This window comes from Lepisma saccharinum, chromosome 8 (genome assembly GCF_977018435.1).
Source record: "Lepisma saccharinum chromosome 8, izLepSacc3.1, whole genome shotgun sequence".
NCBI lineage: Eukaryota > Metazoa > Arthropoda > Insecta > Zygentoma > Lepismatidae > Lepisma > Lepisma saccharinum.
In genome coordinates this window covers 65,792,262-65,818,855 of record NC_139236.1, presented here as the reverse complement: position 1 = coordinate 65,818,855, position 26,594 = coordinate 65,792,262, and the positions used below count along the sequence as shown (strand labels likewise).

The 26,594-nt window shown below is 39.9% G+C and overlaps 1 protein-coding gene across 3 annotated transcripts in view; it reads right to left on the bottom strand.

The window, feature by feature from the left end:
- cpx (synaptic transmission protein complexin) overlaps positions 1–26,594 on the bottom strand; it is a 1,041,575-nt gene that overhangs the window by 771,545 nt on the left and 243,436 nt on the right. For all 3 annotated transcript variants that reach the window (XM_083126798.1, XM_083126799.1, XM_083126800.1), the window contains one exon: positions 3,757–3,796. The gene's annotated coding sequence lies outside the window, so the exon portion shown is untranslated. The remainder of the gene's footprint in view (positions 1–3,756; positions 3,797–26,594) is intronic.

Sequence of the window (26,594 nt, the reverse complement as noted above, 5' to 3'; positions counted from 1 at the left end):
CGAATAGAGTATGACTGGTGACATCGATCTCACAAGCGGGATGATGCTTTCTCCGCGATTTCCTGCATCGCAGCTGACAGATCATGTGGTGGATTAGCTCCACAGTAGACCACAGAGTTCAGAAGTTCTTGCGATGTTTCGAGCCCCTCTGGTAGGGTAACTTCGGTGATTAACGCCACCAATTGGTCATTTCGTTCTAGAACTCATACATTTTTATTGTTAGGAACATGAAACTTACATGTATAGGAGAATGAACTTTCCTCTATTGTGTAATAATAAAATATTGATTGCACTGTTATAATGAAAGCAATAAAATACTAAATTCTGTGTTAATGCAAAATGGCGTTATTTCCAGACCTGTCGGGCAATAACGCCATGTTCATAATTACAAGTAAAACATTCACATTATCCTAATTACAAGTAAAACATTCACATTTTCTTTACTAAACTGTACTAGGAAAAATAATTACTGTAGTAAGTTATTAGAAAAAAAAAAAGTCTTTTTTTGTCTTTTCGCGATACCCAGTCCCTCAAAGTTCTGCGAGGAACGTGCAGCACATGCTATCTTCTATCCCTTGTTTGATGGCCGCCATAGCTTGCCTCAAGTCATCCACTGACCATTTGGCCCGTATATTTCTACATTTCCTCGCCATCTGAAAGAGGAAATTATCCGAGAATAAATATCTGTACGCCTCGAAAGTAACTGAGCAAGGATAAACCTATTTTCGAAATCAACATTTCCTTAAATTTGAGTTTAAATTGAGTGGCGTTATACCCCGACACGATGATGGCGTTATTTCCCGAAACAACAGACTGTAGTTTAACCAACTGTTCTAAACTTACGATACCGACCATGAAAACCGTACACACATCATTCACTTACGTAATAAACGTATTGTGTACGTACAGCATTGTTAACATTTAAAATCTAATCCTACAATAGAAAAACACTCACCTTTGTCGGCGCGATGAAAATGTGGACCCTTTTTCCTCGAAACTCAACTCAAACGTCTACACTGTTCAAAGTGTTTCTCTTAAATGAAGGCTCGACAATGGCAACCGTTCTTATCAGCAATGCTACCAGGCACCATTGTTTATCGCACAACGGTGAGTCACACCTTAACTTTACATGCGTCCATGTTTTCAGAGTTGAAACTTTGAAATGGCGTTATTTCCCGCCTGGCGTTATTCACCGAAGTTACCCTATAGTGAAACCATGAGGTGTTTTATTTGAATTTTTATTCCCTCGACTTCCGTCATATTTCTGCTTGTCTAGTATAATGACAACAATGGGATAATGATAAATAGACAAAAAGAAGGCCGGCCACAATGATATCAGTTATCAGATTCCCGAATACTGGATATAATATCCGATTTATTGACCCCCATATCAGAATCCCGAATCCTGGATATCCACTCACAAGCATCCATGCCCAGGCCGGGACCCTTGGCCTCATAGCGCCATGTGCTAACCACTCCGCCACGGGGGCAGGCTGGACAACTTTAGAATGAGAATCTGGCCACTGAACTGTAACCCTCACCGGTAATGAAACCTCCGGCCACCTTTGATAATAAAGCTAATTCAATAAAACGTCACTCTCCTTCCTGGTGAACCCTTTTATATTTGCGCTGGTGCAAATTCTATTTTCCCTTCCCAATCGGTTCTTTCTAACGAGACACACACATCTCGATCAGCATGGTGCAGACAGTTCCAAAAAGCCGGTCGGGCTAAAAAACGTAACCTTTGACCTTACACCCCTTCCCCCACTTTCGTGCTCCCCCCACGGACGTCGGAGGGGGAAGGAGACGCCACAGGGGAGTTCGGACCCTTTCAATATCGATTCGCCACTCGAACGCATTTCGACGATGGGGCCGAGAAAAAAAGCGAACTTTTGCCAACTTGTCCATTTCTTGTCTCCCATCGAGTCGGAGGAATACGGGAGATCTATAGGAAGAGAAGGAGAACACGACTCTCCCTAGAAGCCTGGAGAGGGTGCAGCTTGCTTCCTCGTCTGGGGGCTGTTCCGGACTGAGTAAGCCGGAGAAAGAAGAAAAGAATTGGAGAAAGGCAGAAATGAGAAGATAAAGGAAAAACAATTGGAGAATGGGAGCGAAGAAAAGGAATGGAGAGAAGGAACTAAGAGAATGAATGGAGAAGAGGAACGAAGAGAAGGGATGGAGAAGATGAAAAAAGAGAAATGATGGAAAAGAGAAACGAAGAGAAGGGATGGAGAGGATGAAAAAGAGAAGGATGGAGAAGAGGAATGAAGAGAAGGGATGGAGAAGAGGAACGAAGAGAAGGGATGGAGAAGAGGAACGAAGAGAAGGGATGGAGAAAGGGAACGAAGAGAAGGGATGGAGAAGAGGAACGAAGAGAAGGAATCTTAAGAACAAGACAGGAACTGAGATGGAATGAATAATCATTTGAACCAATGTAGTGTAGAAAGATTATAGAACGAATATACAAGCTGTGTGGTAGTAGAAGAGACTGTGACAAGCACATAAAGAGAAAGAAATACATGAACAAACAAAGTGGGAAAGAATACATACCGAGAACAAGAATAAAAGTAGGTGCAAATAGTGTGCATCGAAAGATGAAGAGCAGTAAAAATGATGGAGTACACCCAAAAAGATAAACAAGAGATAGTCTAAAAAGAAGGAAGAGAAAAATGTGACAAAGAATAAAAGCCAGCAACATTTTAATCCTGCAGAAGGATATAAGTACGTAGAAAAAGTTGCACAAAGAGAATGATTGAAGGAGATGTGACAATACTATAAAGTATAAAATGAAACAAGGAAGAAGATAAGCTCGTAGAGGATAATGTGAAGTACAGAAGAATAAAGAATACATAAGGAAGCGAGAAATGTTGGATCCTCCTACACTATAGCAATGTTGATGAAGGCAGTGTAGTCAGACTGAGTATAGGCAAATAATGGAATAGTTGATGAATTCGGAAATAGAATACAAATGTGAAAGACTTAGAAAGAGGAAACAGTGAGTAAAGGCAAGAGGCAATTGAAGGGTAAAAGAAAAGGAGTGCACAAATATAGGAAGATGGAAGCGTGAAAGTTGGGAAGGTGCAAGATTATGGTAGCTGAGAAGGAGAGGCTAATAATGAAGGAGAGAGAGTGAGGAAGAATGACAGGATATGAATCGGTTTAAAGAAATAAAGGTATACAAGCATAACCAGAAGATACGTATATCCTGTCCATGGGATCTCTCGAGCAACCGAATGAAAGCAAGGTTCTGCGCAAGTAGTGACTCGACAGGGGTCGACCAATGAACGCATGAGAGGGTAATTGAATGCATGGAGGGGAAAACATGGCTGTAGATACCAGCCGTTCGCAGCAGTGCTCACTATTTTGATCCGTCCATTCGCTTTCTTCCCTTCTCTACCGTTATGCGGGGCCTTTCTCCACAGTTTCCGTAGATAGAGTACAGATGGCGACTGAGACGAGTTCCTCTACTCCGCCATATAAAACAGACTAGACATATTCTGTTCGGTTTGCCTTAATCTAATCGTGTGGTAGGTAGCAAGGTTGCTTTAGGAGACTATTCCTCGTGCACTTGGGTAAACCCAAACCAGAGAAATTGGAAGCTAATCAAAAGATCTCACTACTGAATTGTAAGACCTCATTCTATAACTGTCTCTGAAGAACTACACAACGAATTATTCTTTTTAAATGGTGCGTAGTTGCCACGTACACAAAATGAATATGTCATATTTCTGCAAGCATTTGGAAAATATTACTTACCATGTAATTGAGGATCAATCAGAAGTCATCTGTTTCGGCTCTGAAAGAAAGGAAAATTCCAGTATGAGTGTAAAATATAGATGTTATAGCTCTTTTCAGTTCTTACGGCGGGCGCTCTAGAAGCTGGTAGGGGAAGTGGGGAGCGGGGAAGCGACCAATTCAGCGCGATAAGAAACGAAGCGGCCAGTAGAAAGAGTTTCACGTAGTACTTTTTTTCCGGCCGCGTCGTGTCTCTCGGCGCCACTGTTGTTGTCTGGTTGGTCTGTTGCGACGCCAAGGGTCCCGGGTTCAAATCCCGGTCGGGCTTGGTTGTTTGTGAATGTCCATTCATCAATTTCATCATTTCATCACTCATCCCCATCTTCGCAAATTAGCCTAAAGGCACAAAACGCGAAGTAAAATAAACTAAATCAATCAAATCAATCAAATTCGGAGTGGTCTGAACCAAGTGCCTCAAAATAATAAATAATAATAATATTTAAATTAAATAATTATAATTAGATTAAAATAGTATTAATTAAAATATTCAAAATAAATAATATTGTATTTCTATTAGATGAATAGGATTGATAGTAATAGTGGTATAACAGCTCGTATTCGTTAAGTAGCTTACGAAAAGTTAAGCCAGGTGACTAAAAATAAACTTTCTGTTACTATTTTATGCACATTATTATAAGTAGTAATACATTTTGCATAAATCTTCTTTGGTGCTGTCATTCGAAATCCATTTTCCTTATTTAATTTTAGTTATTTTATTACTTCATTTATGTATTAAGTAAATCTTTCGGGGGGGTCCGTACCCCCTGTACTCCCCATCCTAAATACGTCCTTGGCTGGATTAGCATCTTTTCGTTACCAGAGACAAATCAACTCCTCCAGAAAAGTTGTGCATACTCTCACAACAAATTTGACTGAAGAAATATCTATATTTAGTCTGTCAACACATAACTATACAGCTTGTCATATACGATGGCCTTAGAACCCTTATGCTCAGTGCACAATGGTGTCACGTGACTACGACAGCCAATCTTCGTCCCTTTCATTGACACTGCTCCCAGCCAAGGCGTGGTCACCAGGACTTCTGGCAATTTCATTGGCCTATCTCCGACAGCCTTTCTCTATATGCCTGTGAGCTCATGGGTCATCGCATCTGGCCAGCTGCATAAATCAAGATAAACTTTAACATGGTAGTTTCTATCACTTGGAGAATAATAACATTCAACGTATTTGCTTTAATAGTTATCATCTTCGTACTCGATTAAATTCCACGAATCTTTAACTGTTTTCCGAAGATCTCGAATCCGCCCAATGACTTCCCTGCTATTGTTACTGCTGGCATATCGTGTGTGTAACTAGCAAATGCACTTTTTACAAGTATAGCAGAAAGATATTGTGGCGAATCTGTATTCCATTTCACATTAAACATAAAATTATGTCCCTCGTTTATCAAAGATCTTCATCTAAATTTTACAGGATATTTCTATTAATTCGCCTACACTGCATCTCTCTAAAGGTTTTGGCTACAAAGTGAATGTTATTACAAAATATTTCAGTTTCATGTGTTAGATATAAAAATTGATATTTTCAATGTAATGGTAATTTTGCTTTTTTTGGAGCTTACATGATAAATCTTGAAGAAAGAATGGTGTTATATCATGCATTATTTTTGGTGTAATATTATTACGTTTTAAGCTGTCGTCCGTCGTGAAGTTGTGAGCACGGGTTCGTATCCCAGCCCGGGTGTTCTTGTGTGAGTGTCCGTCAATATCATCGTATGATTCATCGTCGCGATTAGCCCAAATTGGCAAAAAGGCAACACTAAATAACAAAGCAATCAAGCCAATCGCGAATGTAAGGATTTGAGTTGCATCAACTCAATGTTATTAATGTTTTTGGTGCCACTCATTTTCGTTCTAGCATACATTTTAGGTATAATCGAAAATATGGCTCAAAAAGGCCTATGGATAGATAAAAGTTTGAAATTTTAGTAAATAGTTTGTCACTTTAAGTGCAAATTTTGCCATTTTTAATACAATCCTCACAAAAAGTTTGGAATATTGTTACGTTAGACAATAGGTGATAGACACGACCTTGGAATGCAACAACACAAGGCTTCTGTCTGGTGGGCGTTCTCCTCTTTTCGCCAACATATGCCAGCGTGCCTATCAACCAGGGTTGTAAAAGGTCCAGGAATTTTAAATAAATTCAAATCAGCAAGCGTAAATGGGATGTGGACCGTAAAGAACCTTTTTATCTGTAAAGTATTTAAATTCGGTCCAGGAACCATTTTTCCAGGATCAATTTAAATACGGTCCAGGGACCTTTTTTCCAAAATGAATTTCAATTCGGTCCAGGAACCTTTTTCCAAAATGAATTTCAATTCGGTCCAGGGACCTTTTTTCCAAAATGAATTTCAATTCGGTCCAGGAACCTTTTTTCCAAAATGAATTTAAATTCGGTCCAGGGACCTTTTTTCCAAAATGAATTTAAATTCGGTCCAGGAACCTTTTTTCCAAAATGAATTTAAATTTGGTCCAGGGACCGTTTTTCCAAAATGAATTTAAATTCGGTCCAGGAACCTTTTTTCCAAAATGAATTTAAATTCGGTCCAGGATCCTTTTATTCCAAAATGAATTTAAATTCGGTCCAGGAACCTTTTTTCCAAAATGAATTTCAATTCGGTCCAAGGACCTTTTTTCCAAAATGAATTTAAATTCAGTCCAGGGACCTTTTTTCCAAAATGAATTTAAATTCGGTCCAGGAACCTTTTTTTCCAAAATGAATTTAAATTCGGTCCAGGAACCTTTTTTCCAAAATGAATTTAAATTCGGTCCAAGGACCTTTTTTCCAAAATGAATTTAAATTCAGTCCAGGGAACTTTTTTCCAAAATGAATTTAAATTCGGTCCAGGGACCTTTTTTCCAAAATGAATTTCAATTCGGTCCAAGGACCTTTTTTCCAAAATGAATTTAAATTCAGTCCAGGGAACATTTTTCCAAAATGAATTTAAATTCGGTCCAGGAACCTTTTTTCCAAAATGAATTTAAATTCGGTCCAAGGACCTTTTTTCCAAAATGAATTTAAATTCAGTCCAGGGAACTTTTTTCCAAAATGAATGTAAATTCGGTCCAGGAACCTTTTTTCCAAAATGAATTTCAATTCGGTCCAAGGACCTTTTTTCCAAAATGAATTTAAATTCAGTCCAGGGAACTTTTTTCCAAAATTAATTTAAATTCGGTCCAGGAACCTTTTTTCCAAAATGAATTTAAATTCGGTCCAAGGACCTTTTTTCCAAAATGAATTTAAATTCAGTCCAGGGAACTTTTTTCCAAAATGAATTTAAATTCGGTCCAGGAACCTTTTTTCCAAAATGAATTTCAATTCGGTCCAAGGACCTTTTTTCCAAAATGAATTTAAATTCAGTCCAGGGAACTTTTTTCCAAAATTAATTTAAATTCGGTCCAGGGACCTTTTTTCCAAAATGAATTTCAATTCGGTCCAAGGACCTTTTTTCCAAAATGAATTTAAATTCAGTCCAGGGAACATTTTTCCAAAATGAATTTAAATTCGGTCCAGGAACCTTTTTTCCAAAATGAATTTCAATTCGGTCCAAGGACCTTTTTTCCAAAATGAATTTAAATTCAGTCCAGGGAACTTTTTTCCAAAATGAATTTAAATTCGGTCCAGGAACCTTTTTTCCAAAATGAATTTAAATTCGGTCCAAGGACCTTTTTTCCAAAATGAATTTAAATTCAGTCCAGGGAACTTTTTTCCAAAATTAATTTAAATTCGGTCCAGGAACCTTTTTTCCAAAATGAATTTAAATTCGGTCCAAGGACCTTTTTTCCAAAATGAATTTAAATTCAGTCCAGGGAACTTTTTTCCAAAATGAATTTAAATTCGGTCCAGGAACCTTTTTTCCAGCATCAATTGAAATACGGGCCAGGAACCATTTTTCAGGAACAATTAAAATACGGTCGAGGTATCTTTTTTCAATGAAACAATACGCAAGTTGGACCGAATTTAAATTGTGGGAGAAAAAAAGGTTCCGGTCCTCCAGTGGAAACCATTACAATTTATGGGGTTCCTGTACCTTTAACAACCCTGTTCTCAACTATTGCCTAATATAAAAACATTAGAAAGTTATGAAACCATCCTCTAGTGATAAGCATAACATTTATTATTGAGCATAAGATATTTCAGAAGAGCTTAAAAATCCGGTAGACTAGGTTTAAATCCTTAAATCCGCTCCTGGGTTCTAGATCCATAATTAGCATTAATTGCACATGGAAATCACGAATCAAATCTGGACAATAACTGAAGAACACTTAAGAGCACTCTGATCCTCCGAGAATCGAACCCGGGATCCTTTGATTACAAGGCGGACCTTGGCCAATACTACCACCGCATGGTATCTAACGAAAAGCGGCCGAGCACGTCTTCCTCTTTCTGAGCGTGTCTGGACGTGTATCAAGATAAATCATTAAGAATTCATGTTTAATTTCCGGAGCAGATATATCTTGGAATTTCCAGGAAATGCGTACATTTTCCGGTCAGTAGACACTGATTAACATGTACACCACTATTACTGTATTAATTATATAAACATAAATATATTTACCAATTATAATAGCAATTACTTATATATTTACACTAACGCCAATTGTATCTTGCTTCCTTTGATGTATGCTACCAAGCGAAGAAAACTATATGGTATTTCCTTGTTAACATCAAGTTTGAAACTTCCTTTTTCTTTTTTGAAGCATCTTATTAAATAAATTCATTGTGAGAATTAATATACATTCATATCTCAGTTATGTCAACAGTCAAGTATGAGTGGTCCGTACACTGTACTGTCTCCAAAAACGATAAATATCTGTCTCTGGAGTCTGTGGAGCAAGGCCGCGCGAAGCGGAAGAGAAGGGGAGAAAGCGAGTGGGTGAAGCACAGCAAAGCGCGCTGCTGCAAACGATTGGTAGCTGGAGGCGATTGGGTTCCAAAACTGGGGGCCAAGGGCATTTTACTTTTCCTTGGTACATACGGTTTAACATAGCGCAGGGGCAAAAGTGCCCCACGCCCCCCTTAATCGTCGCCACGGCCCTGACTTCCTCTTCCTCGAGTTCATTGGTCAAGCTCACTCGGGTCACCACTTTGTGCAGAGACTTGTATTCGTTCGCTCGCTCCATAGGTTCCCGGGACGGAGTGTAGAAGTTAAAAATCTTGGGATATCAAACAAAAACAGAGAGCTGAACAACTTCTAAGTATTGTAGACACTTAAGATTATGTCATTCGTTTATTACATCAGAACTATATGTAGATAAATCATGCTGTATTGCGTTGCTTTCACAAATTTATCAGAACTACGATAATTCTCTCCGCAACCTCAATCTCCACTCTTCACAGACTACTTTCTTATAAATTAAGCATTACTACAGTCTTGCAGTCGCGTGGCGGCCATCTTGGCTCCAACTGATTGAACAAAACATTTGTTAATTTGAATTCTGTTTATTGTTGAAGTGAAAAAAGGTAATCAGTGTATCCATCCATCTAGGAAAATCGGTCAATTAATACTAAATATAGCTGTTGTGAACTCTGAATATACTCGTAGATTTTTCAGACATTTGTACGTCTGTTATTGTACGTCGAATTTTCCTCTTCAGGCTAATCGGGAAGAGGAAAGTGACGAAGTAAAGCTGAGAAAGGAACGCACATTCCAAGGTCAGGACTCCAATCCTGAACCTTTGGTGGCGAGATTATAAGTCGATCAGTCATTGCGCTCAAATATTTATATATATTAATTTGCTGTAACAAGTGTCCGTATCGTATGTAAAAATAAATGATTTTAAACTGGAAAAATTATGGTTTGCATTAGTGGAAAATCTGTGAATATTACTCAATTAGTGTTAATGGAATGTCTGATATGAGCTTGACAAACTAACTCTTATGCAAGGTATGCAAATCATGATGTACTGTACAGTCACGAACATTTCTGGGTTGTAACAATTCTGTTAAAAGTCAATGGTATCGTTACAACCCAGAAATGTCCGTGACTGTACAGGTAGTAGAGCGTTAATTTATTTAAACAAGAGCCATAAAAATGCAATAAGCTTCCGGCCCCACACTTGATAGATCACCAAGTGACGATCAGTTGCCTTTTATACGACCCTTGGCACATATATGCCGATCTGCATTTTAGGATGTTTTGGGGGGGGGGGGGCAAAGTAAACGAGGAGTAACAACCACTGCGGTCAGCATAACGGAAGACGAGTCGGCGAATTAGAACCAGCTTTACAACCCACTGCAACCCTTTAAAAAACCAGAACGCACCACCATCCACGAAGAAAGCGCGTCTGCTCCCCCGAAATATCCCCCTCCTCCCCAACCCCTGGAACGTTATGAAGTTGAGGGCGATAATTAGAGGCGCGCTGTGACTGACATCTGATTCCAAACCGGAGGCGCTGGGAACGAGACTACAAATTACACATGGACCTTCTGTTATTGTAATTGATGTTACGAGCAGCCTGGTGTTGACGATGGTGATGATGAAGATGATAATGATGATGTTCTTCCAGTCGCTCGTCTGTGCTGGAAATTGATATCTAGGTACTATCCTACCCTTACGATTATTGCCTCTGTTTAAAGTTGCTTCTCTCGTGTTTTTCAAGCGAATATTGTTCCTCTTCAGTACTAGTAGGTATACTGTTTTGTCTGAAGACCCGTTTATGTACAGGGCGCCCATAAAAGGTGTGACACATTTAATCTCATGAGCATCAGTGAGTAGTGAATTCCCCTTACTTAAAAAATACTTCTATGTAATGCACTGTCAGGTTCAGGGTAAGAAATACCGTGCTCACAATTCCTACTCAAATATCACAATTTTTCTTCAATTTTCATGATTTGTACTTTTCTTTATCCATTAGTGTTTTCCTGAAAGAAGAGTTTACAGGATTCTTGTTGGGAAGACTGATAGTAACAGACCCGTAGGGAGGTCAAGACGAAGATGGATGGATAACGTTAAGATGGACCGAAAGGAAATCGGTAAGGATGGAAATGATTGGATTGATCTTGCCCAGGATAGGGACAATGGAAAGCTGTGTTGTTGCAGCCATAAACCTTCAGGTTTAAGAAGGCTATAGAGTTAGTTATTCGTGTTCTGCTCTTCCCTTATTTTGAATTATGCACGCATGTGTCTGTGTGCGTCTGAACCAGCATGTGTGTTTCTATTTTACATATGTATATTCGAAACCATCTTGTTTAAAGTTTGACACCAAGAATAATGCATATTGTGTACACATTTCTTTGTTTCCTCTAAGATATGATTTTGAATTATGTGTGTTCCGGTATGTGTGCTTCTATTGTACATTTATATATTTAAACCATTTTGTGTTATTGCTTCTTCACGTGTAATCCTTATTTTTACAATTTTGTCCTGAGTTAGATGGTAGAGCAGCCCTAGCCTGAACCTCGCTCAGCAGAACATAAAAATACTATTCTATTCTTTTCTTTGTCCTATTATCTCTTATTTTCACCTCTGCTTCTCCTTTTTTCGAACCTTCTGTCGAAATTTAGAATTTCCATGCCTCTTTCCTTCTCGTTTCTAATTCCTCTTAATTTCTGTATTCTCTCTCTTTCCCTATCGCCTTTTCATGTCGCTTTCTCCAACTCTTCTGTCTATCTTTTTCATATGTATCTTTCCTGTCTTTTATATATATATATATATATATATATATCAATTTCTGTTTGCATCACAAGGCTTGTAGATGAACGGAATGTTGCGATTTCGATTTCCGGAGTATGTGGTTTCAGGCTGGAATTTTACTAGCAATGTCCCTGCATGAAATTGCTCTAGGGTTCGCGCAGTCTCTGATAAATTGGTGCCTGGGAATTTCTAGCAACCCTGAAGGGTAGCGGACGCCGGAGCTTGATGCTCATCACATCACTTCCACAAAATTGCCGAGATTGTGAGCTCTATCTCCACATTCTGAATGTGCAGGGGGGTTTAACCACAGATAAGGGGTTGTTCTCTCGAGTCTGGTGACGTTAGTTTTCACCTCGACAGCGGTGAAATTCAGCATCGCCATCTCTTATTATTTTTGGCAAAATAAGTGGAAGCAAGAGTGCAAGAGGTGACTCTCAGCGCCTCTTAGCGGATTATTGCAAAACTTCTTGCGGAGGGAAGTTCTCAGCGGAAGGTCAACGCTTTAGTTCCAGATCTGCTTATATGTATACCCTTATCTGTGGTTTTACCTTGCATAGCCTCCCCGATGGCGTAGTGGTAACGTCGTCGCCTTGTAATGAAGGGGTCCCGGGTTCGATACCCGGTGGAGGCAGATGGCACAGTGGTTCGGATCCCACTTTAAACTGTAGGCCCAGTCCCGATTAGCCTTCCTGTTCATAAAGTGGACTTAAAATAACAAACCAATCAACCAATCAAAATATCTTCTAAATTCGAACGAAGGATTCGGCATTGCTCTTAAACGTGAGGTCACGTCTTTATATTCAAATTGAAAATGCATTCTCGATTTCACTTCCGTTACCCCTTCCGTGAGAAATTTCCCGCGGGCGCCAACGAACATTGAATGAACCCCTTCGCCTCACAACAGAAGTAGGAGGTTAATGATTAAAGAGATTTGAGAAGTGAAACTGCCACGGAACTCTATGTAGGCGGGTGCCAAACTACTCACGCGTAACTTTCAATACAGTTCGGGCGAAGTTCCACAGAGGCAAGCTCGCGTGAAGTTCTGCGTACGTTGAACAAGATGTACCTCAAAGAGAAACATATCAAGCCCTGCGGGTAGCCAACATTCCTAACCCTACCTTCTACCGTTGTGGTTAATGTCAAAATTGCATTTTCGCTCTCAATAGAATTACACAGCTAGTATAATCGTCTCAGAAATGACCCTTCTGTCGGCTTGCGATTCGTTTACGACACCAACATTTGGGGATTAAAACACATAAGCTTAAAGTTTGCAACACTGAAGTTTCAAGCAACTTCAATATTACCATACATTACGAAATAATGCAATATTTAATAGAACAATGTTGCATGGAGCCACGTTCACTCGGTAATATTCGTTTGAGTCTCTCAGCCTCGAGCCTATATATAGGTGGGTTTCTTGTGACGTCAGCCGCCATGTTTGCGGCCAATTTTATTTGTCGTTAGGAAGCAAGTATCCACCACGTAGGGTTACACCTATACAATTGAATATCATTTAAATGTGACAAATAATTGTTGTAGACACATGTGTAAAATAGTAGTTTCAGCCCACAATCACATTTCATATTCATTTATCACCTGTGTATTGGTAAAATCAACTAGACTACATTTTAACATGGCGATGACGTCTATGTTCACTTAATTTTCAATTTCACTGCGTCTCTCACTTCACGATCCATATCAGAGACAAATTACGGTTGTACGTGTACTATAGGGCTTCGAGCGTGTACCGCTCGTTTTATCTGTTCGAGCGAGCGAAGCAGATTTCGATTGCGTACGCTATCTGGTGTCGTCCGTGAGAACTATTTAGCGCTCGAGCGAAATTCCCTCTCTGCAGCACTCAATTTAATAGACTTTCATCTGCTCATCTGCTCGCCTAATATCAAAGGATCTGAAGAAGATTTGGGCAACTCGTGTGCGCTCTGCTCTGCATATCGCGAGCTTCTTGTCTACACAATCTACCTCAAGGCTTCCCTCTTGTAATGGCCTGGACATTACACTGTAATGCTTTGCTATTTAGTTAAAATATTGTGTGTGTTCGTTTTTATAAATTTAATTTTGCAAATATTTATGATGTCATACACAACTGGTGTCAGTTGGACAAATAGACTGACCTTGATGTGCCATATTAGAGATTTATCAACAAGCAAGAAATAAAGGGTTTTCATAAAGTGCGCAGGTTGGAAACTTGTTCTTATCATTCTCGTTCTCTCTTATCATTCCGATTATTAATTGAGCAATTGTTGTTTCTCTTCAGATGTTCAGTTGAGTTGCCATGAAGCTTGTTCACTATCGAGCAACGCGTAGTTATTTTGAAAACACATTACAGAAACGGGGAGTGCCATGCAGAGACAGTTCGTAAACTGTCGACTATGCGGTAGCTATGCATTGTTTGCTTAACGGATGTTTATTCTTGGCACCCCGGCAACAATAGAAAAGTACGGGAAATCACATATTCACCGTATCCAGTTCATCCAGAACAGGCCACTGTTAAACAAAATAACAACGCGATGCTTGATAGTGAACCGGTCCATGGCAACTCAACTGAACATCTGAAAAAAAAACAAAAAACAATTGCTCAATTAATAATCGGAATGATAAGAGATAACGAAAATGATAAGAACAATGTTGCCAACCTTCAAACAAAAAAATGACAAGCGATTTAAAACCTCCGCATTTTATGAAACACCCTGGAGAATAGTGGTAGAAAAAAAGTCGAGAATAATTGTAGTATGTGGAATAAAGTTTATAAATTGCTGTTAAGTGAATTTATACAAAAATAAACCTTATACTGAGATGAAATAGTACATTCTGTTTACCAGGCCTTGTGATTGCTAGTCTTGTGACAAAGGCATGACGAGCGAAGGGATCATTCCTGGTTAGACCGAAAGGTACGTAACACCATCCTCTCCGCCCCTGTTACAACGCTAAAGTAACTTTGGTCGCTCGGAGTACTACATACGCCACTGATCGTTCTCCATCGCACTCTTCTGATGACCGTGTTTCCTCTACGATTGTACGCGGGGAGGGCGAGGGAGCCGAAGGAAAAGTTGGAGGCCACTGCTTGTTCCTTCCTGCTTTCTGCGCCGCGCTTGGCAGAGGCAGTGTGGCTCATCAAAATTTCCCTTGGTGCAAAATGTGTGTGTCCAGAAATAATGAATCAATGGGCAAGGGAAGAAGATATGAGGAGTTTGATTCCCCACGCAACCGTCACGAGTTGGTGCTCGGCATCAGCGGCCGACCTTGGCGAGACTTGCACGAGGTCACGGATGCGCGAGGAATAATCCACCCTATTGTATGCTGAAATGAAATGCAAGTAGAATCCTGAAGGCTTTGGTGTTCAGAACATATGGCAACTGAAACAGAAGAGAATAGTTTGCGGAATTCCTGTTCGGAAACCTATCGGTAAGGGACTTGAAAGGAGGGCAAGATTGATTGATTGATTGATTGATTGAGTTGGTGTTTAAGTCCACTTTATACACAGTATGGTTAATCGGGACTAGGCCTACAGTTTAAAGTGGGATCCGAACCACTATGTGCCTCCACCGGGAATCGAACCCGGGACCCTTTGATTACAAGACGACGACGCTAACACTGCGCCATCGGGGAGGCCCTAAAAGGAGGCCAAGACGATGGAAGGGCATATACATGAACGCTAGAAATTAAGATAAAGCATATTCAATATGATTTTAAGACGTGTAATGACTAAAGTGACCAGACGGGAAAGTCACTATTTTTAATCTCTGTCCCGATTTCTTAACGTAAGACGAGACGCCAGAATGTCCCTTTTTCCTTGACAATGACTTGCAGATATAGAATTACTGCAACAATACACCTTCTCGACTATTACTATGAGTTGTGGCGTTGTTGGGTAGAAATTATTTCACACTTCAATGTCAACAATGGGCCATATTCAAATTTTCTTAAAATACTGGAGTTTCCTCTCTGTTTACATGGAACTAATGCCTCAACCGAACGAGTGTTCTCATACATGAATGGTTTGTGGACAAGTGACAATAACGATCTTTCCGTATAGACTTTGAAAGCTATGTTGATTAATAAAGTGAACTTTAATCACATGTGCGTAAACGTTTACAAAACTTATTTGAAAAGAAGTCTGTACTGAAGAAGATTCATTCATCAGCAAAATGATTCTAATTTTAAAGGACTGTTTGGTTGGAGTACAGTGCATATCACCATATCCAAGTTTTCACAGTATTTATTCATTTATTTGATTATCTTTCAAATATATTTATGCGGAATAGTTTTTATATTAAAACTAGCTGAATACCCGGCGTTGCCCGGGTATTTATTTATCCCAATCTTGTATTAGACAGGAAAACAATGAATTCTAAATATAGTGTAAAATGTAAATAATTTTATTTACAGGTATTTAAAAGTATATGTACAGTATTCAAATTATAAAGTAAAATCTTTTACAAATTCACTATAATATTAATTTAACTCAAAACTTGATTATAAACAACATTTTTAGTTTCACCTCCAGGAGCAAGAATAAATTAATTGAACGGCATTGGGAGTGTCACTATTTATCTTAGCGACCCGGAAAACTATGGATTCCACACTAATATCGTTTCGATTATTTTTACATGTCACCCCCTTCCCACACCCAACCCTAGGGGTACCAGGGGTGTCTTACCTCCATGGTATTTCTTTCCCGATTGTGAGTGATGTATGTACCAAGTTTGGTTGAAATTACTCCAGGCGTTCGAGAGTTATGCCGGAACAAACATATACACACAAATACATCCATTTTTATATACCTAGGTATATAGAAGAAGATGTGTACATTTTGCCATCTCGTTTATCCTTCACGTTGAGTTGTTAATGACTGCTGTAAAATTACCCATACTTACAGCTAGAGAGATGAACCTCTAACGTTTACCACACTTAATTTAAGCACGTGATAGGGGATTAGGAAGAAAATGGGCAAATGTGCTCTTAAAGAAGACATCGAATGAAAATTAATGAATGGCTGAGGAATTAAATTAATTAAAAGAGTAGACATTAATGAGGAACAAAATGAGTGAAAATCATGAATGCACTTTAAGAGGAACAAAATGAATGCGAACACTACTATGACTTGGAGGAGAACAAAATTAGTGAACATTATATAATTTAGGGCAAATTGACTCAAAGGACCGTCATCTCAATATCCTGTATGTGCCATCTTTCTTGTAAACATCGAGAACACTCAGATGAAGAACTGACATCACGAAGTTCCTTTGAATCAGTCGAAAGACGGTAGGTGCAGAAGCAGCCGAGAGAACACGGTAAGGTGAAGATTTAATAATAAAGGCTACTACAGGATGACGTAAACGCGAGGGAGTTATTGCATCAGCGAGGCAAGGTTTGTAATGACCCAGAATGCCTTGCGTGACAGGGCTACGTAAGCGGCTGACGTAGAAGAAAGGCGGGAGAAATGTATTTATCACCCAGCTATGCACTTTATTAAGGTACGGGGTGCGTTTCCCCCGCCTAGTAGCTGTTATTAGAATGGCTCCGTGCTAAATTATCTTTCTTCACGTCGAGATTATACACTTGCGTGCAAAGAAATATAACCACCTCACACTTTTGACATAAAATGTTCTTCAGAAAAAAATAATAAGAAATTTGGATAAAGAAAAAGTAAACATTTTATGTGCCTCCAAACAGTTGGAAGAAAAATTAAGAACAAGTGAACATTTTATGTCAAAAGTGTGAGGTGGGTATATTTCTTTGCACACAAGTGTACATATGCTTTATGCTTCACTATGAGTCTCTTGCCGGTATTGGGTAAGGTTTCAGTCTTCTGATATACCATGAATTAGATATGAATTTTTAACTTTGGATTCAATGGGAATTTCAAGGGGTATTAATTTCTGTTCGAATTACCAAATAATTCGAATTTTCCAAGTTCGAAATAAAATGAGTTCAATGTAAAGGGTGGCGCAAAAGTCATCATCCTATTTGAACTGACCTTTATTTTGACATCTTGTTGTTTACCTATATGTCAGTTTTGTCAGTTAAATAGAAGATACTCACGAAATTTATTGTGTGCGAAAATTAATAAGTATCCCCATAAGAACGTGGAAAAATTGTGACAATTTTGCGTGACACTTTTCCGGGCAGAGTAATATCCCGTTTTGGTGATTTGCCATGGCCGGATAGGTTCCCCGATTTGACCGCTCCAGATTTTTTCCTTTGGTGATATTTGAAGTCATTGGTTTATGTGAATAAGCCAGAGACGTTACAGCAACTAAAGGACAATATTCAGCATGAAATTGAAAACATTTCCCCGTAGCTTTCCAACACCATGGAAAACGAAATAAAATAGCCCAAATTTGCATCAATTCGAATGGTGGTCATTTATTGGATGTTATCTTTAAAAATTGAGGACATGAAACTTACAAGTATCAATAAAAGTTTAACACAAAAAAATCTACTTTGTTTAATTTAAAACCCAATCTATAGGCTAAGAAAATCAGGTGATGACTTTTGCGCCACCTGAGGCTGTCTGAGGAATTAACTTTGTCTTTGGCTGTAACGGATTTAGCAGGAAATCGTACAAAACGTAGAGAAGAGAAGTTGTGTGGGGGGATCAGGGAAAAGTGACCTCTCCCAATCCAATCCAAAAGTAACAAACAGTAAGTTCAATGACGTCACAAGGATCATCGCTTAACAAGATTCTCGCAGACCACCGAAACTCGCACAATACTAGCGCCCTTTTAGCGAACCCAGCCATATTAGCCTCTTTAATCCCATCTATATTCTGTGCACGTGCAGATAAATGGGGCTCTGCTTTGTGCACAGAGGGGCGTAGGGGGTGGAGGGGGGCGTGGGCGGGGGCGAGGCAAATGACTACGGATGCTCTGTGCATTCAGACAGATGAAAATACTGAATGAGAATCCAACAGCATTTTCGGTCAATTTGGCATTCGGCCGCGCCAAACATTTTAGCCAAATGAAAACACTGCCACCAATGGACCATTGCGTTTTTCTCCTTTTTTCTTTATCTACTTTTCATCCCAGAATGAAATTGTGGATGCCACAGAAACGTCCCCTCTCTCCCCTATGAATCATGACGTGTTTTTAATTATCGGAGAACCGGTCGATAATCTTGACACCAGTTCTTCTAGTGTATCGATACCATGTGGGCAAATCTCCCTCTTTTTTTAACATTTTTTAAAAAACATTGATTCTGTGGAATAATTAATCATTGTACGTTGGTATGTTGAGAGGTTTATTCAGGCATGTAATAACTTGTGGGTACCGATTCAAATTGCGGCTATCCGGGTACTGGTGCGTAAAGTGGAAAGGGTCGATTATGATAAGCGACAAAAAATAGTATTGAAAAGGATTTACCTGGCAGTTAACACACTTAAAATCGACTACAACCGAACGTGTTATTCATTTCGAGAACAGATCTTACATTGGCATTATGTAATCCTCGACAATGTCGAAATGGAAATTATATACTCTAGCCCCGGAACCTGTGGAGCAAGACCGCGCATAACGGCAGAAAAGGGGAGGGGACGAGTGGGCAGAGCGAAGCAGCAACTGCAGTCACTGTCCTTCTTTCCACGCAATTCCGTTCCTCTCACTTGTTCATTGGTAGAGCTGTCTCGCGTCACTACTTGTACAGAGACTTGTTTTTGTTCACTTGCTCTATAGATAATTGGGACAGAGTATAGGTGAGAGTTTGAATTTTAAGTCCACCTTTTATGCACATATAGGCAGGCTAATTGGGATTGGACCTACAGTTTAAAGTGGGATCCGAAGCACTATGTGCCTCTACCGGGTATCGAACCCGGGACACCTTATTCTAGGTGAGAGGATAACTGGCGGAATGGTCTTTGAACTCTCGTGTAGGAGATTGGTTAGTAATCTTGCCTCTGCCGCGAGTGGCCCCGGGTTCGATACCCGATGGTAACTATAAAACTTCGGTTTTGATTCAGTATCACTTGGGGAGTTACTTGGGAAGCAACAGGAGCGGATCTTCTATCTCGAATGTCAGAAAACAGCGACGATGGGACACGATGATTCAGGCCTTGATTGCTAAAAAGCCATGGAGTTGTTAGTGACTTCGTGTGTATGCGAGTTTTAAATGTCAAGATATACCGTGTGTACATAAACTCCGAACCTACTTTGAAAAAAATATTGTAGACAAAATGTTAGCACTATCGAGTAACAAAGTATATTATTTTAAAGAGAAAAGTTGAAATCTTTTTGTATTGTAGGTGTTTATAGTAGTTCCATTTTCTGCCGCTAGAGAGTGCCAGATTCATCACGGCGCTTTCTCAACCTGAGAAGGCCTTTTGTGTGCTGCAATTTGAGAAATCAAAGTGCTACAAATATCCAAACGAACTGTCGACGTAAAATCTTCCATACCTAGGTACAGTCATTGTTGGCATACCCAGCTCAGATGACGTTCTGAGTGTAGATTTCGTGGGACTTCTCGTAAATGCTTCTCTCACTCGTTCAATGTCACCTTCACTCACGCCTGGGTAAATTTCCCTTTTTGGACCAATTTTTCCCAATCATCTAAGCAAATCATACAATAATGATAATAAGTATTAGTAGTGGTAGTAGCAGTAGCTGTAAATATTATTATTAGTGCTGGTGGTGGAAGCAGTAATAACAGTATTTCCGTTGGTCACATACGAAAATTTTTCACATACATGTCACTTTCATCGCTTCCTAGCCAGATGTTCCAGATTTGGATCCTGGTCAGGAATCCACTTAATCGTCAATCCACATCGTTAATATTATCGGAAGGTTCAGAAAAGTGATGTACTCAACAGAAATATACTAAATAGATGCAGGCTATATTCAAGTGAGCAGAAAAAATAACAGAAAAAATGAAAATGAAAGTGGAACTTAACATAAACTGTAACAATGTAGTCAGATGTCTTAAAATTTCCCTAAAATTGTGGTATTTTTTTATCGAAATTCTCTTTTCCCTTTTGGATAAAATTTCGGTCCGAATTTCCCTGCAAAAGGGAAATTTCCCTTCATGTGGCAACACTGGCCCGAGGCACTGCAAGACGGAGGGATGTGGGTGCGAGGTGGGACGTAGGGGACGGATTTGAGCGCAAAGCATAAGTAAATTTTACGTACGGTAGGGTTCTAGGGTTAAGTACACTTTATGCATAGTAAGGCTAATCGGGACTGGACCTACAGTTTAAAGTCGGATCCGAACCACTATGTGCCTCCACTGGAAATCGAGCATGGGATCTCTTGATTACAAGGCGACGACGCTACGCCATCGGGGAGGCCACACGTCAAAGAATAAGAAAATGTAGCGCAGTAGGACGTTGCAATGTTTACGTATGATATCCGCAGCCTCTGGTTGCCTGGGCGTTATTATTACTACCCCGTCATCACTCATCCTCATCTTCGCGATTAGACAAAAAATGGCAGAAAAGTGACGCACAAACCATGCCTCGGTTACAAACCATTGAGAACATACACGTACAGCATAAACCTTGACACGCTTTTCTCTGTGTACTCATCCGTATAATACACATTCATCCAGCCTCGCATGTAAGCACATGAACTTATGCAGAAGCCTAACAAGTATCGGAAATGTAGCATTGTTTCAGTCCGGAGATACTTTCATGAATATACATATCCCCCTCTGTGTCAAGAACGGGCACCGTTTGCCCAAACCACGCTTCATTAGCTCGAACACGGTACTTCCGTTATGGCGGACAGCGAGCGTCCATGTATCGGGGTCCTCAAATCTGCTATTACGGGGAATTCCCCCAGATCGAGCGCGTAGCTGGGAAATGTTATCCCGCGCGCTGGAGAAGCTGCGGGTGTCAGCGGGGGGAGTCTGTAAGCCGACAGGGTGCGACAGTCGCACGAACGTTTTGTGTGTGAGGATTTGCTGCGAATTATCATGCTTTGCTGGAAATCTACGGTCAATGCTCTTTGGGATATGCGTTCCTGTCTTGTCTAGTTCAGTGGAAGTCATTAAAATCCACAGAAATTCCATTCTCTTTTTATCTGAAGAGAAGGAAATAGAGAAAAGGGGGTCAAACAACGAGTGTAAGAACAAAGAGAGAAAAAGTGTGGAAGGCAAAAGAAAGAAAGAAAAGGAAAATAAGAATGCTAAAGTGTAAAACAAAGAAAGAAACACAGTCATAGTAGAAAACCTAAGATAGGAGTGAGAAAAAGACAAAGCAGGTTAAGAAAGAGAGAGTGAAAAACAAGGAAAGAAAATTAGATGAAATATAGTCAGAGCGAAAAACTAAAGATAGAAAGGAGAGAAAGAGAAACAAATCAATAATAAAAGAGGAAAAACAAAGCTGTAGAAGATGCACAAAGTCAGAGATAAGACTAAAGAAAGAAGGGGGAAAAGAGAAACAACGTAATAAAGAAAGGAAAACAAATAAAGAAAACTGTAGAAGGAACACAGAGCCAGAAGGAAGAGTACAGATAGAAAGAAGTGAGAAAAAGAGCTGTAGTGCTGCCTCCTAGAAGAAGAAGAAGCAAGCTGTTGCTAGACATGAGTCTGTGCAAACAGAACCTAGAATGAAGAACGTAGTTTCGTTGTAATGTAAAGTGTTACGTTGTTTTGTGAGTTCCTTAATAAATTCAGTTAATCTTGTTAATATATGTGTTTTCCATTGCACAAGAAGAGCTAGAAAACAAGAAAAAAATAGTAGAAAAGCAAAGAAAGAAAACTATAGAAGAAGCACAGTCAGAGTGGAAAAGTAAAAAAGAGAGAATTGAGAGAAGATGAAGACAGAAAGAAGACTGGAAAATTGTAGCAGAAACATGGCGTTAGAGAGAAGGACTAAAGAAGAAAGAAGTGAAAGAAAGAGAATAAGAAATAATGAGTGGGAAACAAAGGAAGACAACTATAGAACAGAGTCAGAGTGCAAGACTAAAGAAAGAAAGAAAGGGACAAAATGAAGAAACAGGGAGCCTGAAAGAGTGCCTAAAAGTATAATAAGATAAGGAGTGGAAAACGGAAAACAAAATGAAAAAGAGGAAAATAAAGAAACAAGTGGAAGAAGAAGTATGAATGAAAGAACGTTTCCCTATTTCTTTCACTCCATCCTTATCCCCCCGTTCGTGTGTGTGTGTGTGTGAGTGAGTGAGTGAGTGAGTGAGAGAGAGAGAGAGAGAGAGAGAGAGAAATAAAAATTTTTGCTGTAGTTCTGTATATTATTCTGATAATTTATATTAGTGTGAGGTGTAGGATGCACATGGCTAACTCACTGTGCGATAGAGCCCACCACCCCTTCGTGGCTACGCCAGTGCAAGAAGCGACCACGCGTTGGATAACCACAGTCATCTTCGGAACAAATCAAGAGACGAGTCGCGCTAACCAAGCGACGGTAGTACATTACACACTAGATTATTTTTTCAAGCACAACTCACGTTCTAAGAAATTCCTCAGCCTTCCACCACCGCGGGCAGTGCATCGATTACGTTCGCTCTTTTTCATCTCTCGATCGTCCGCCATTTTAAATTGCGGTTCCATCCTGATGGCTTGTGACTTTCCCCCCCTCACGACCCCAACCGCCAGCATTCTGCGAGAAGAAAGGATTGTGAAACCTCCACCCTTCCACCCTTTCTGCGACGAATGCTCCGCTCTTCCCCCCCCCCCAATTAACCACCCCCGAGCGGAAGGGTGGCTGCCTGAATTTCCCCGAAAGGTCAAAGGTTGCGTAAGGTTAGAGGAAATCAGCCCCTCGGAAGTTTCACTCCCCCTATTTTTTTGGAACGGCCGGACTGGCGACGATGAAAAGCTTAAATGAGAAGAAAACGACCTCACAAAAGCATTCTATCAAGTTCGTTCAGCGAGAAACTGAAAGGGTTCGTCCTTCCGTCTGCCTTGCACGTACAATCACCGGCAATAACAATCAGAAAACTAAATCACTTCCCTGCAAAGGCGTTATGTATAATATGATCCCTAACCCTATATGCCGATGATACAAGCTGCGATTGAAAATTTGCTATTAAGTACACTAATCGCCGTATAATTCTTATTGTTGATATATTGTTGTTTTAAACGTACTCGATGCACAGAAAGGCTAATCGGGACTGGACCTACAGTTTAGCGGGATCCGAACCACTGTGTCATGAACCTCCAACGGGTATCGAACCCGGGATAACGTTACCACTAAGCCATCTGGAGGCTCTCGTATCGCCGTAGAGTTAGGCAACACACATGACGCCTTGCAGGGAAGTGATTATTTCAGGATCTAGGTGTCCAGTTTTTATTGCCAGTGAGTGTACAATCGAGGCAGGAAGTTGTATTTTGCGTCGCTTTTTCTGTTAATTTTGGGCTCCTCGCGACGATAAGGATGAATAATACTTCATTGATTGTATCTGGTTATTTCACGGCGCCTATTTCCACTTCTGGCACGTTAGTCTGCAAAATGCAGTACAGGGCGTGGAGGCGAGGTTGACACTTGCGTGCTTACAGAAAGGGTTCACTTCTCACACTCGAGCAGCGCGCACAGCTATGCTCATCCAGTCGCCTTCTTCCCTTCTCTACCGTTATGCGCAGCCTTGCCCCGCATATTCCAGAGATAGAGTGTAGTTATACCTTGTCCTAGCTAACTGTGGAGCAAGACCGCGCTTAGCGGCAGAGAAGGGGAGGAAATCGAGTGGCCAGAGCGAAGCAGTACACGCTGCTGGGAAGGCAGTCGCTTTCCCCCACTTCACGCAATTCTGTTCGTCTCACGTGTTCATTGGTGGAGCCGTCTCGTGGCACTACTTGGGCAGAGACGTGTTTTCGTTTGCCTGCTCCACAGTTAGCTGGGACAGAGTATAGATATTTTGCTCTCCAAATCAGTATTCCATGCTGTCTTTATTGAAAAGCCAAGGGAGAAGAATTGTGACTCTTCCACCCTCACCACCTAACACACCACTCGATGTGACCACACCAAGAGGTCCCCGATGACACAGTGGTATTGTCGTCGCCTTGTAATCAAGGGGTCCCGGGTTCGATTCCCGGTGGAGGCACATACTGGTTCGGATCCCACTTTAAACAGTAAGTCCAGTCCCGATTAGCCTTACTGTGCATAAAGTGGACTTAAAACACCAAATCAATCCAATCCACACCAAGAGGGAGACGAATAGCAGTTAAGTTGTCTGTAACACGCTATTTGTTTTATGAATTCTGTGATTTGAACAAAATAAAAGCTTAAAACCATCACCATTTCCTCGACACATACTAACATTGCTTCCTTGAAATTCTTAGGGGATACTTCTGCAAGTATATGAACAAAATCTACCACTTTATAAGCACCCTTTGTGTCTCGTGAATAAGCTTACACCCTCCGGTAGCCATTCCAGGAAATTCCTCCCTGGGAAAATTCTTTGAAGTGGAGATGAGATGATTAGAAATTCCTTGGTTCTGCTGAGGGGAAAAGTTGTAAATACTAATTTCACCTTCTGTTATATTTGAAATTCAAATTCGAAAGTTCTCTGCATTCCTAGGAAATTCAGAAATTCGCCCTCAGGGACCTGAATGGCGCTTTCTTTGAACCGGTGAAGTATTTTGGCAAATGAATATACATAAGTGCCTCTTATTATATTTTCTGTCTTCTAAGTATCCTGATATCGCGTTCAAGTGATTGTCGAAACGTGCACTGGTGTTTGCGTTTGTTCTTGGTTGTAGTGCTATCATGGGTAGAGAAGGTAATGGATTCTACCCTCAGATTCACTTTCTGATTAGTATAATACCTTGCATCTCTAAAGGGAATTATATATGATAAAGTATGTTTGTTCTTCTCTCCTAACTTAATCTTAACTTCCTTCTTTTTCCAAGCAAGAGGCCCACACTAATTTCATTTCACTATACAGTGTGCTTCATAAAGAATCGTAACGTTCCCTAAAGGAACTGGTGATCGAATCTGGGTGCTGTAGCTCATTCATCATTCATCCTCGATGATTGCATACTCGCTGCTCATGGAGAGCATAAAGGTAACGTGCGAGAGGTGATAAATACACATAGGAATGGCAAAACACAACACTTGAATTTATACCCTCACGGGATCAGCATGGTGAATGGAAAAACCTGTCTCTCACTATATGGAAGTGCTTGCTCGAGGTGTCCAACTACGAACTAGTTAATAAACGAAGTGTCCGTTTGTGATGTTAGTCAGAATACTCAGACTTCACTCTCCTTCTCCTAGATTTCTTGATCGTGATTGTGCACTCTCTGGCTGATAGCTCAATACTGACCAATGACCTCTATCGTCCCAGATATTTATTGTCATAGATTTTACTAAGTAATGCAGACAGAGGCGCAACCACGAATTTTTGTTTGGGGGGGGAGCAAGTACTAGAATAAACGTACCAATAATATTAATAATAATAATAACTTTAATAATAATAATGCTAATAATAATGTTATTAATAATAATGTTTATATTATATTTATATATTATTATTATTGTTATAAATTTGCTTTACTTTACTTGGCTTTTGTGCCACTTTTGGCTAATTTGCGAAGAGGGGTATGAGTGATGATATGATGAAATTGATGAATGGACACTCACAAACATCCATGCCCAAGCCGGGATTCGAACCCGGAACCAACATTATTGGAGTTGGAGTTGGTGTTTTAAGTCCACTTTATACACAGTAAGGCTAATCGGGACTGAACCTACAATTTAAAGTGGATTCCGAACCACTATGAGCCTCCACCAGGTATCGAACCTGGGACCCCTTAATTACAAGGTGACGACGCTACCACTGCGCCATCGAGGAAGCTCGGGAACCAACATTATTATTATTATTATTATTAGTAGTAGTAGTAGTAGTAGTAGTATCAGAGACGTTATTACCCTCATAATTATGCAAAAAGTGGTAGAAGTTGGTGCTAAAGCATTTGTGTTCGAACAAATTTTTTCAATTATTTTTTCAACACGTTCAATTTTACATTAATAATGGAAAACAAGCACACATCCTATTTTTGAAAGACAGAAAATGCTTGATAAATGCATTCCAAATATAATTCCCTTTTACAGTAACATGTATAACTTTCATGCACAATATATGTTTCACACATATGCAACATGGAGCGACGTGGACACTAAATTGTGTGCGTATTCAAAGTTTCTTTAATACACATTATATACAACATATATTAC